Here is a 9143-nt window from a genome sequence, read left to right as displayed (position 1 = left end):
ATATATATATATATATATATATATATATATATATATATATATATATCTTAAAACGGCCGCACAGGAGGTGTTACCAATACTTGGAGGCACAAGTATAAAAAAGGCCACTACATTTATCAAAATATTACTTTATAATTACATATGCTATCATAAAATAGCATCTTTCGGGCACTGCGTCTCTATTACACGAGCGCCTTCAAGAACTTCCTGAAAATAGTGCTCGGAGGGTACTCGGCTTTTGTCCGAATCTCGGGACGCAACAACGGTGGTCTCCATCTCTGCCCAGTATGTCTTAACATGGGCAAGAGCCATCCTAGCGCCCTCTATGCATGCTGACCTCTTCATTGCATTTATACGCGGCACCACATCAAGGAATTGTTGCACCAAGCTGAAATAACTCTTCGGCTCCGATCTCCCCGGCCACAGGTGACCCATGACGTACTTCATGGCAAGTCCAGACAACCTATTCAGTTCGGCCCATTGAGCCAAACGATCATCCACTGCCAGTGGACGCTCTGGATTGTGAAACTGCGACCAGAAAAGCTTTTCCACTTCGCGATCTTTCTGATCTCGAAAGTGTTCGGTCGCATCAGCAGCACTCGCTGCCAAGTCCAGATAGGTATCCTCCACACTCCACATCCGGTCCAACGGAGCAAACTTCGGATCACAAAATTTCCTTCGCAACATAAAGGGCTTTCTAGCCGCAATCTGTTCGGCCTGATGCAGCTCCTCCTTCGCAGCTCTCATTGCAGAGCGCGCGTCCTTGGCATTGGCAACGGCCTTCTCTAAGTCCGTCTGTTTCGCCTGGTCTTCTTTTTCAAGAAGTCTGCAACGGTGTGTAGCGCTTTTTAACTATTCAGCCATCTCGGCCATCTCTTCCTTGCTTCGGCAATGAGCAGCCTGTTCGGCTCTCAGCTCTTCAAGGGCTTTCCTGGTGGCCGCATCACTTTCGCTGGCTTGTTCTTTAGCTCGGGCAAGTTCTGCCCTAAGACTCTCCACGGCGGCCGCACCATCTGCGTCAAGCACACACATCGTAAGACACAGGCATAAAACTGTTCTTACCTGATGCCGCCCGAGGAATTACATACCTTGAGCCTCATCAAGCCGCTTATTGACAAGCGTGATGTCAGCATCTGCACGTCCAGTTGCCGCTTTAGTTTGACAAAATCGTCAGTTCGGCTCGATTCTAGACACCCTGCCGCCTACATTCAAAGGCGACATCTTAGACCTGGGATTATGATCCTCCGCGTGCCGTCATTTCTTGACAACGCGCAAAGTCTCAGGGGCTACTATCTACACAGGGCGCATCTTACTCATGCGCAACTGACAAAAGTATACATTATCTAATGTACCTCGAAACCCATTAGTAAACTTTTGACGGCCTCATACAATCCGCTCTATACGGATGAAATCCTTTCAATCACCGTGCCCATCAATGCGCGGTGCTCCTCTGAGATAGAAGCTCGCCCCAGCAGAATCTTTAGCTCCTCCGGCCGAGCACTAGACGGTGCCGGGCTCGTCCCATGACCTCTTTCGAAGGCCGGACGCGGAGAACCTCGGGGGGCCGCATAGCCACCTTCCGCCCCTGCCGGATTTGGAGAAACCCTCCATGACGACACCTCAGGGTTGCCCGCCTCGCTAGGCGGCACGGCAGGGGGAGGCGTCCCGCTCTCCATCATCTCCGGAAGGAGATCCCCCGAATACGAGCTCTGCTGAGAAGGGCTGAGGTCCGAGCTACAAGATAAAGGTTTGGTTAATCTTCTCAGATATAAATCAAGGACTTCCCTCATCCCTCAAAAGGAAAAATCTTTTCTCCACTTACGGCTCGCTAGAGGGCTGATCCCCTTGAGGGCGTAGTCCGGCCGAGGAACTCCCCGGCGTCGGACCCTCTGACGAGGATTTTCTCCCCCGTTTCGAGGCCATGGTTTTCGGGTCGTCAAAGGCGGCTCTCTTCTTCCCCTTAGGAGAGGAATTGTCGGTTCCTCCCTTCGGAGCAGCCTCCTTCGAGGAGGCCATAGCTTCCTTGTCCTCCCCCTCCAAAGGCATTATCTCCAGCATCCTGACCAGCACGGGATCTGGCCTGGTTTCAGGAAGGGGAGCCGGACACCTGATCAGCTTTGCCTTCGCTATCCACTCCTGTTTAAAAGGACGGCTCTTTTAGGGGCAAGTTTATGACAATTATACGGATAGAAGGTCCGGGCACAAGGTTGCTTACTTGAGTATCCGGGCGATTGTAGCTTAGGCCTGCGTCCTCGGTTAAATCCGGACACATCTCTTGTGATCCGAAGAACAGTCTATACATCTCCGTGGGCGTTGCGCCCATAAAATTCTAGAGAGCTCGCGGTCCCTCTGGATTAAACTCCCACAGGCGAAGGGGGCGACGTTTTCCGAGCAATATTCGGTGAATCAGCATGACCTCCGTCACCTTGACCAAGCTGAGGTCTCCTTCCAAGAGATCCTTAATTTGGCCCTATAACAGGGGCACGTCTTTGGGCAAACCCCAATCTAACCCTCTGTTAACCCATGACGCTAGCCGTGGTGGGGGACCCGAGCGAAAGGCAGGAAGCGCAACCCACTTGGTGCTCCGGGAAGCGGTGATATAAAACCACTCTCGTTGCCACAAGCCTAGATCCTCTTGAAAAGAGCCCTCGGGCCAGGGAGCATCAGCATTTTTGCTTATAACAGCGCCTCCGCACTCTGCGTGCCGTCCCTTGATCATCTTCGGCTCCAGTTTGAAAGTCTTGAGCCATAATCCAAAGTGAGGGGTAACATGGAGGAACGCTTCGCATACAACGATAAACAAGGTGATATGGAGGATGGACTCCGGAGCTAAGTCGTGGAATTCCAGCCCGTAATAAAACAACAGTCCCCTCACAAAGGGGTCAATCGGGAAGCCTCACCCCCGAAGGAAGTGAGACACAAACACTATGCTCTCACCGGGCTGGGGACTGGGGATAGCCTGCCTTTGAGCAGGCAACCTGTGCGAAATTTCGGCGGTCAAGAACTTAGCCTCTCTCAACTTTAGCACGTCCTCCTCCATGACGGAGGAGGGCATCCATCGGCCTTGAAGGTCGGAACCGGACATTGTCGAAGGTCTGAGGCACCCAGAATCTGGAGCCTAGGGTGTTCGAACTCGAGGCGACGGGCGAACTTGTTTTGGGATTGGAGAAAAGGAGTAAGGCCCTGGTCTCTTTATAAGAGGTTGAATACCAGGAGCCCTCCCCATGACCGTTTGGGACTCGCCTTTAATCGAGAAAACATGCTAACGGGCACGATTGGGTTACCCACGTCCATATTGATGAGAATCCCGTAAAAGGGGGGCGCACAATCTCTGCTTTTAACAAGACGTGCCAAGGAAACCGCCTCGCAAAACACGCTGAGGTGGAAAAGTGAAAACGATTTGAGTGAAGGACTTGGCTGTAGTGTGATGACGCACTGCGGAATGCGTTAGCAGATTTGATTTGTGTTAATATTATTCTCTCTATGGCAATATGTGGAAGCTTATTTTGCAGAACCGGACACTACTCTTGGTGTTTACAATCTTCTATGAAGGACTTGGAGGAGGAACCCACCTTGCAATGCCGAAGACAATTTGTGCGCCGGACTCGTCGTCATTGAAGCCTGGTTCAGGGGCTACTGAGGGAGTCCTGGATTAGGGGGTGTTCGGGCAGCCGGACTATACCTTCAGCCGGACTCCTGGACTATGAAGATACAAGATTGAGGACTTTGTCCCGTGTCCGGATGGGACTTTCCTTGGCGTGGAAGGCAAGCTTGGCGATGCGGATATTCGAGATCTCCTACCATTGTAACCGACTCTATGTAACCCTAACCCTATCCGGTGTCTATATAAACTGGAGGGTTGTAGTCCGTAGGCAATCAACTCCATATACAACAATCATACCATAGGCTAGCTTCTAGGGTTTAGCCTCCTTGATCTCGTGGTAGATCTACTCTTGTACTACCCATATCATCAATATTAATCAAGCAGGACATAGGGTTTTACCTCCATCAAGAGGGCCCGAACCTGGGTAAAACATCATGTTCCCTGCCTCCTGTTACCATCCGGCCTAGACGCATAGTTCGGGACCCACTACCCGAGATCCGCAGGTTTTGACACCGACACTTGTCCTTTGCTACAAAAATGATTGGGCCACCTTGCTGTACTTTATTTACTTTTGTTACTTGTTGCTCGTTACAAATTATCCTATCACAAAACTATCTGTTACCACCTATTTCAGTACTTGCAGAGAATACCTTGCTGGAAACCGCTTATCATTTCCTTTTGCTCCTCGTTGGGTTCGACACTCTTACTTATTGAAAGGACTAAGATAGATCCCCTATACTTGTGGGTCATCAAGACTCTTTTCTGGCGCCATTGCAGGGGAGTGAAGCGCCTTTGGTAGGTGGAATTTGGTAAGGAAAAATTTATATAGTGTGCTGAAATTTACTATCACTTGTTACTATGGAAAGTAATCCTCTAGGGGCTTGTTCGGGGTATCTTCACCCCGACTAGTAGAGCAAAGAGTTTCTCCTCAACCTACTGAACCTACTGAAAATGAAAATGAAAATGAAAATGTCTGCTTTGAAATTCCTTCGGGTATGGAAAACTGCTAGCTAATCCCTTTTTAGGAGATGGAACAGAACATCCTGATGAGCATCTGATATATGTGGATGAAGTTTGTGGATTATTTAAGCTTGAAGGTGTACCCGGAGATGTTGTTAAGAAGAAGGTCTTCCCTTTATCTTTGAAGGGAGATGCATCGACATGGTATAGGCTATGTGATGATATGGGGTCCTGGAATTACAAACGATTGAAATTGGAATTTCATCAGAAGTTTTATCCTATGCATCTTGTTCATCGTGATCGCAATTATATATATAATTTTTGGCCTTGCGAAGGAGAAAGCATCGCTCAAGCTTGGGGGAGGTTAAATCAATGTTATATTCATGCCCCAATCATGAGCTCTCAAGAGAAATGATTATTCAAAAAATTTATGCTCGGCTTTCTGATAACAATCGCACCATGCTTGATACTTCTTGTGCTGGCTCTTTTATGATGAAGACTATTGAATTCAAATGGGATTTATTGGAAAGAATTAAATGCAACTCTGAAGATTGGGACCTCGACAAAGGTAAGGAGTCAGGTATGACACCTAGTTTTGATTGTGTTAAATCTTTTATGGATACCGATATTTTTCGTAAATTTAGCACTAAATATGGACTTGACTCTGATATAGTAGCTTCTTTCTGTGAATCTTTTGCTACTTATGTTGATCTCCCTAAGGAGAAGTGGTTTAAATATCATCCTCCCATAGAAGTAAAAGTAGATGCACCTATTAAAGTTGAAGAAAAGATTGTCACTTATAATGATCCTATCGTTCACTACTAGGAAAAACCTTATACACAGAATCTTACCAGTAGCGCGTGTTAAAATGAGGCGCTACTTCTAGTTAGCAGTAGCGCGTGGTCAGAAAGGGCGCTACTGCTATCCACTTAGCAGTAGCACAGCAGGAATAAAACACGCTACTACTATAATTCCCACACCGTTGCCGACATGCTAGGTATAGTAGTAGCGCCCTTAGACAAACCGCGCTACTGCTATCAAATTAGTAGTAGCGCGCTTTTAGGGTAGGGTCTACTGCTAAGTTTCAACTTGTCCACAGGACAGACCCAGCTTAGCACTAGCGAGTTTGTGAGGAGCGCGCTACTGCTACGGATTTTAGCAGCAGCGTGTTTTCTTTTCCCATGCTACTGCTAAACCTATTTTGACATAACCCCCATGCGGGCTTCCCTCCTCTGCTTTCTCCCCCAATTCCCCACTCTCTCTTCTCCCCTCGTCGCCTCCGCCGTAGCCCCTGCACTCGCCCTCGCCGGAGCCCCTGTCCTCGCTCTTCGTCGGAGTCTGCCCTCGATGTCGCTGTGCGCCTGTGCTCCTCCCCTCTACCTCGACCTTGCCGGAGCCCCTGCCCTCGCTCTCCGCCGCCGTCTCCCTCGACCCCGCCTCGCCGCCGTCTCCCGCAACCCTGCCTCGCCGTCGTCTCCCCCGAACCTGCCTCATTGCCGTCTTCGCCGACTCCTTCTCGTCGCGCCTCGGTGCCGTCGTCTCCCCCGACCCATCTCTCTATCCGCCCTCTATAAGCACTCTCCCCTCCCCTCTTCTCTGCTCTGCTCTCTCTCTCTCTCTCTCTCTCTCTCTCTGTTAGTATGAACCCTAGCTATTTAGTGCTAGTTAGTATGAACCCTAGGCTATTTTTAGTGCTAGTTAGTTAATTACAATTAGTATGAACCCTAGTTAAAAAAACCTAGGACAGATTATTGGCTATTTTTAGTGGTACTTAGTATGAACCCTAGGTTTCAAACTATTGCTATTTTTTAATTAAAGCAATTGTTGCTATTTATTATTATTTTAGTTAAAGCAATTGTTGCTATTTAAAAAAACATCTTGCATTTTTCTTCGAGTTCTATATTTTTCTTCTTGCTATATGCAAATTTGAAGTGGACATGTGATTTGGACATGTCACATTTGGAATTTGGACATGTCATATTTGTACATGTGATGTTTTGGACATGTTATATTCGGAAAATGATGATTATGTGCAGGGTAAATGATCTGAGCGGTTCTCGGGTGCCAGCCATAAATGGTTCAAAAGCATACATGAAGCAGAAGCTAGTTGCTTGAGGTTCACGCTAACGCGAGAGAGGACTCATAACCGCCGCCTCAGGTACTGCATAGTTCTGCTGTCACTCATAGTGATAGCTCTTCTTGTCTATATCATTGTTTAGATGGATGATGATGTAGTTGCAAGTATTTGAGGCATCTCATAACTTGTATTGCTATTTCGAGAGAGACGTCATTTTGTGTTGGATGATGATTATGGTGATGACATAATCGATTTGATGAGGCTATTTGTATGTGTATGATATGATTAGATTTGTATGTGTATGATATGCTAGAGACTATTGTATAAAACACTAAACAAAATTCAGTAGCACAAAATATGGAGCAGGAAAAAAATTCAGAAACTAATAACAGTAGCGCGGGGTATGGCTTTAGTAGCAGCGAGGTCTTAGCAGTAGCGCTTTTTATACTAGGGCGCTATAGATATTAGTAGCAGCGCGTTTTTACGACGACCGTTGCTGCTATCCCTAGATAGCAGTAGCGCGGATCAGCACGCGCTACTGCTAAGCGTTAGCTGTAGCGCCGTATCAGTAGCGCAGCTGCCCGCGCTACTGATAAGCATTTTACCCGCGCTACTGCTAGGCTTTTCCCTAGTAGTGGTTCCTACTGCTTATGTTGAGAAACCACCTTTTCCTGTTAGGATAAAGGATCATGTTAAAGCTTCAACTATGGTTCGTAAAAGCAATATAAAAACATATACACCTCCTGAGCAAGTTAAAGTTGAACCTAATATTGCTATTGTTAAAGATCTCTTGTCTGATAATATTGATGGGCATGTTATTTATTTCTATGATGAAACTGCTAGAATTGCTAAACCCTGTGCTAAAGATAAACCTAGACCTATGGTAGGCATGCCTGTTATTTCTGTTAAAATAGGAGATCATTGTTATCATGTCTTATGTGACATGGGTGCTAGTGCTAGCGCAATACCTCATTCCTTATACAAAGAAATTGTGCATGATATTGCACCTGCTCAGATAGAAGATATTGATGTCACAATTAAACTTGTGAATAGAGATACTATTTCACCAATGGGAATTGTTAGAGATGTTGAAGTCTTGTGTGGGAAAACTAAATATCCTGCTGATTTTCTTGTTCTTGGTTCCCCAAAAGATAGCTTTCATCCCATTATATTTCGTAGGCCCTTCCTGAACACTGTTAATGCTACCATAGATTGCAAAAGGGATGCTGTTACTATAGGTTTAGATGATATGACTCATGAATTTAATTTTTTCTAAATTTAGTAGACAACACCGTGAAGAAGAATTACCTAGTAAGGATGAAATTATTGGTCTTGCTTCTATTGCCGTACCTCCTAGTGATCCTTTAGAACAATATTTGCTAGACCATGAAAATGACATGTTTATGAATGAAAGAAGGGAAATAGATGAAGTATTCTTTAAACAGGAACCTATTTTGAAACACAACTTGCCTGTTGAAATCCTAGGGGATCCTCCTCCACCCAAGGGTGATCCCGTGTTTGAGCTTAAATCGTTACCTGATACTCTTAAATATGCTTATCTTGATGAGAAAAAGATATATCCTGTTATTATTAGTGCTAACTCTGTCGGCGTCCTGGGAAGGGGGGTCCCCAGACTTGCCTGCCTGCGGCTTGCGGCGTGGCTCAAAAGGGGGCCCAGCGCGGCCCATCTTCACCAACACAAACCCAAGACCCTCGCGAGGGGCCAAGCCTCGTGGGGCGGTCGACATGGAGCCTCCTCAGGCACGGTCTCGTCAGGCTGGCTCACGAGGAGGCGGAGAGACCAAGGCGGGGTACCTCACGAGGTGCCCATGACGCAAGCCATGACGACCAAGGGCGCTAGGCGGGTGCCAGCCCGCGCAGTGTCCTTTCCTCTTTGGTGCAAAGGGGGCAAGCGCAGCCGCGGAGTACCGAGGCATCAAGCAAAGGTTGCCATTTTGGTGCAACGAGACCAAGACCAGGAGGACTACGAGATGGAGGTCACCATGGAGCCCAAGACGGTGTCATCACCAGAGCTTTGTGCAGGCGAAGACTACTTTTGTCAGGATAGCTAGTACTAGCTGTCCCCCTTCAAATTAGCCCGCCATTGTTGGCTCCCTTCCCGCTCGATATTTCGGAAGAGGACCAGGGCCCCTATAAATAGGACCAGCTACCCGCTAGACAGAAGGGAGAGGACGGACAGAGAAAGAGAGAGAGAGAGAGAGGAGACTGAGCTCCTCCCAGCAGTTCATCGCCCCAGCCAAGAACAGAACCTCGCGAGGCTGTTCTTCCTTGTATTGTTCATCATCATCAGCCCAAGAGGCAATCCACCACACCACACAATGGAGTAGGGTATTACACCACAACGGTGGCCCGAACCAGTATAAACCCTGTGTCTCTTGTGTTGTTCTTTCCTTAGTTTAGATCCTAGCAAGGCGGAGGGGTGCAGGTAGGTAGGAGACGAAAGCTCCGCGTGCACCCCAGTGTTCGAACCTCAAGGGTCTG

Source organism: Triticum dicoccoides, chromosome 4A, assembly GCF_002162155.2.
Source record: "Triticum dicoccoides isolate Atlit2015 ecotype Zavitan chromosome 4A, WEW_v2.0, whole genome shotgun sequence".
NCBI lineage: Eukaryota > Viridiplantae > Streptophyta > Magnoliopsida > Poales > Poaceae > Triticum > Triticum dicoccoides.
Note: the sequence above shows the minus strand (reverse complement) of the source record.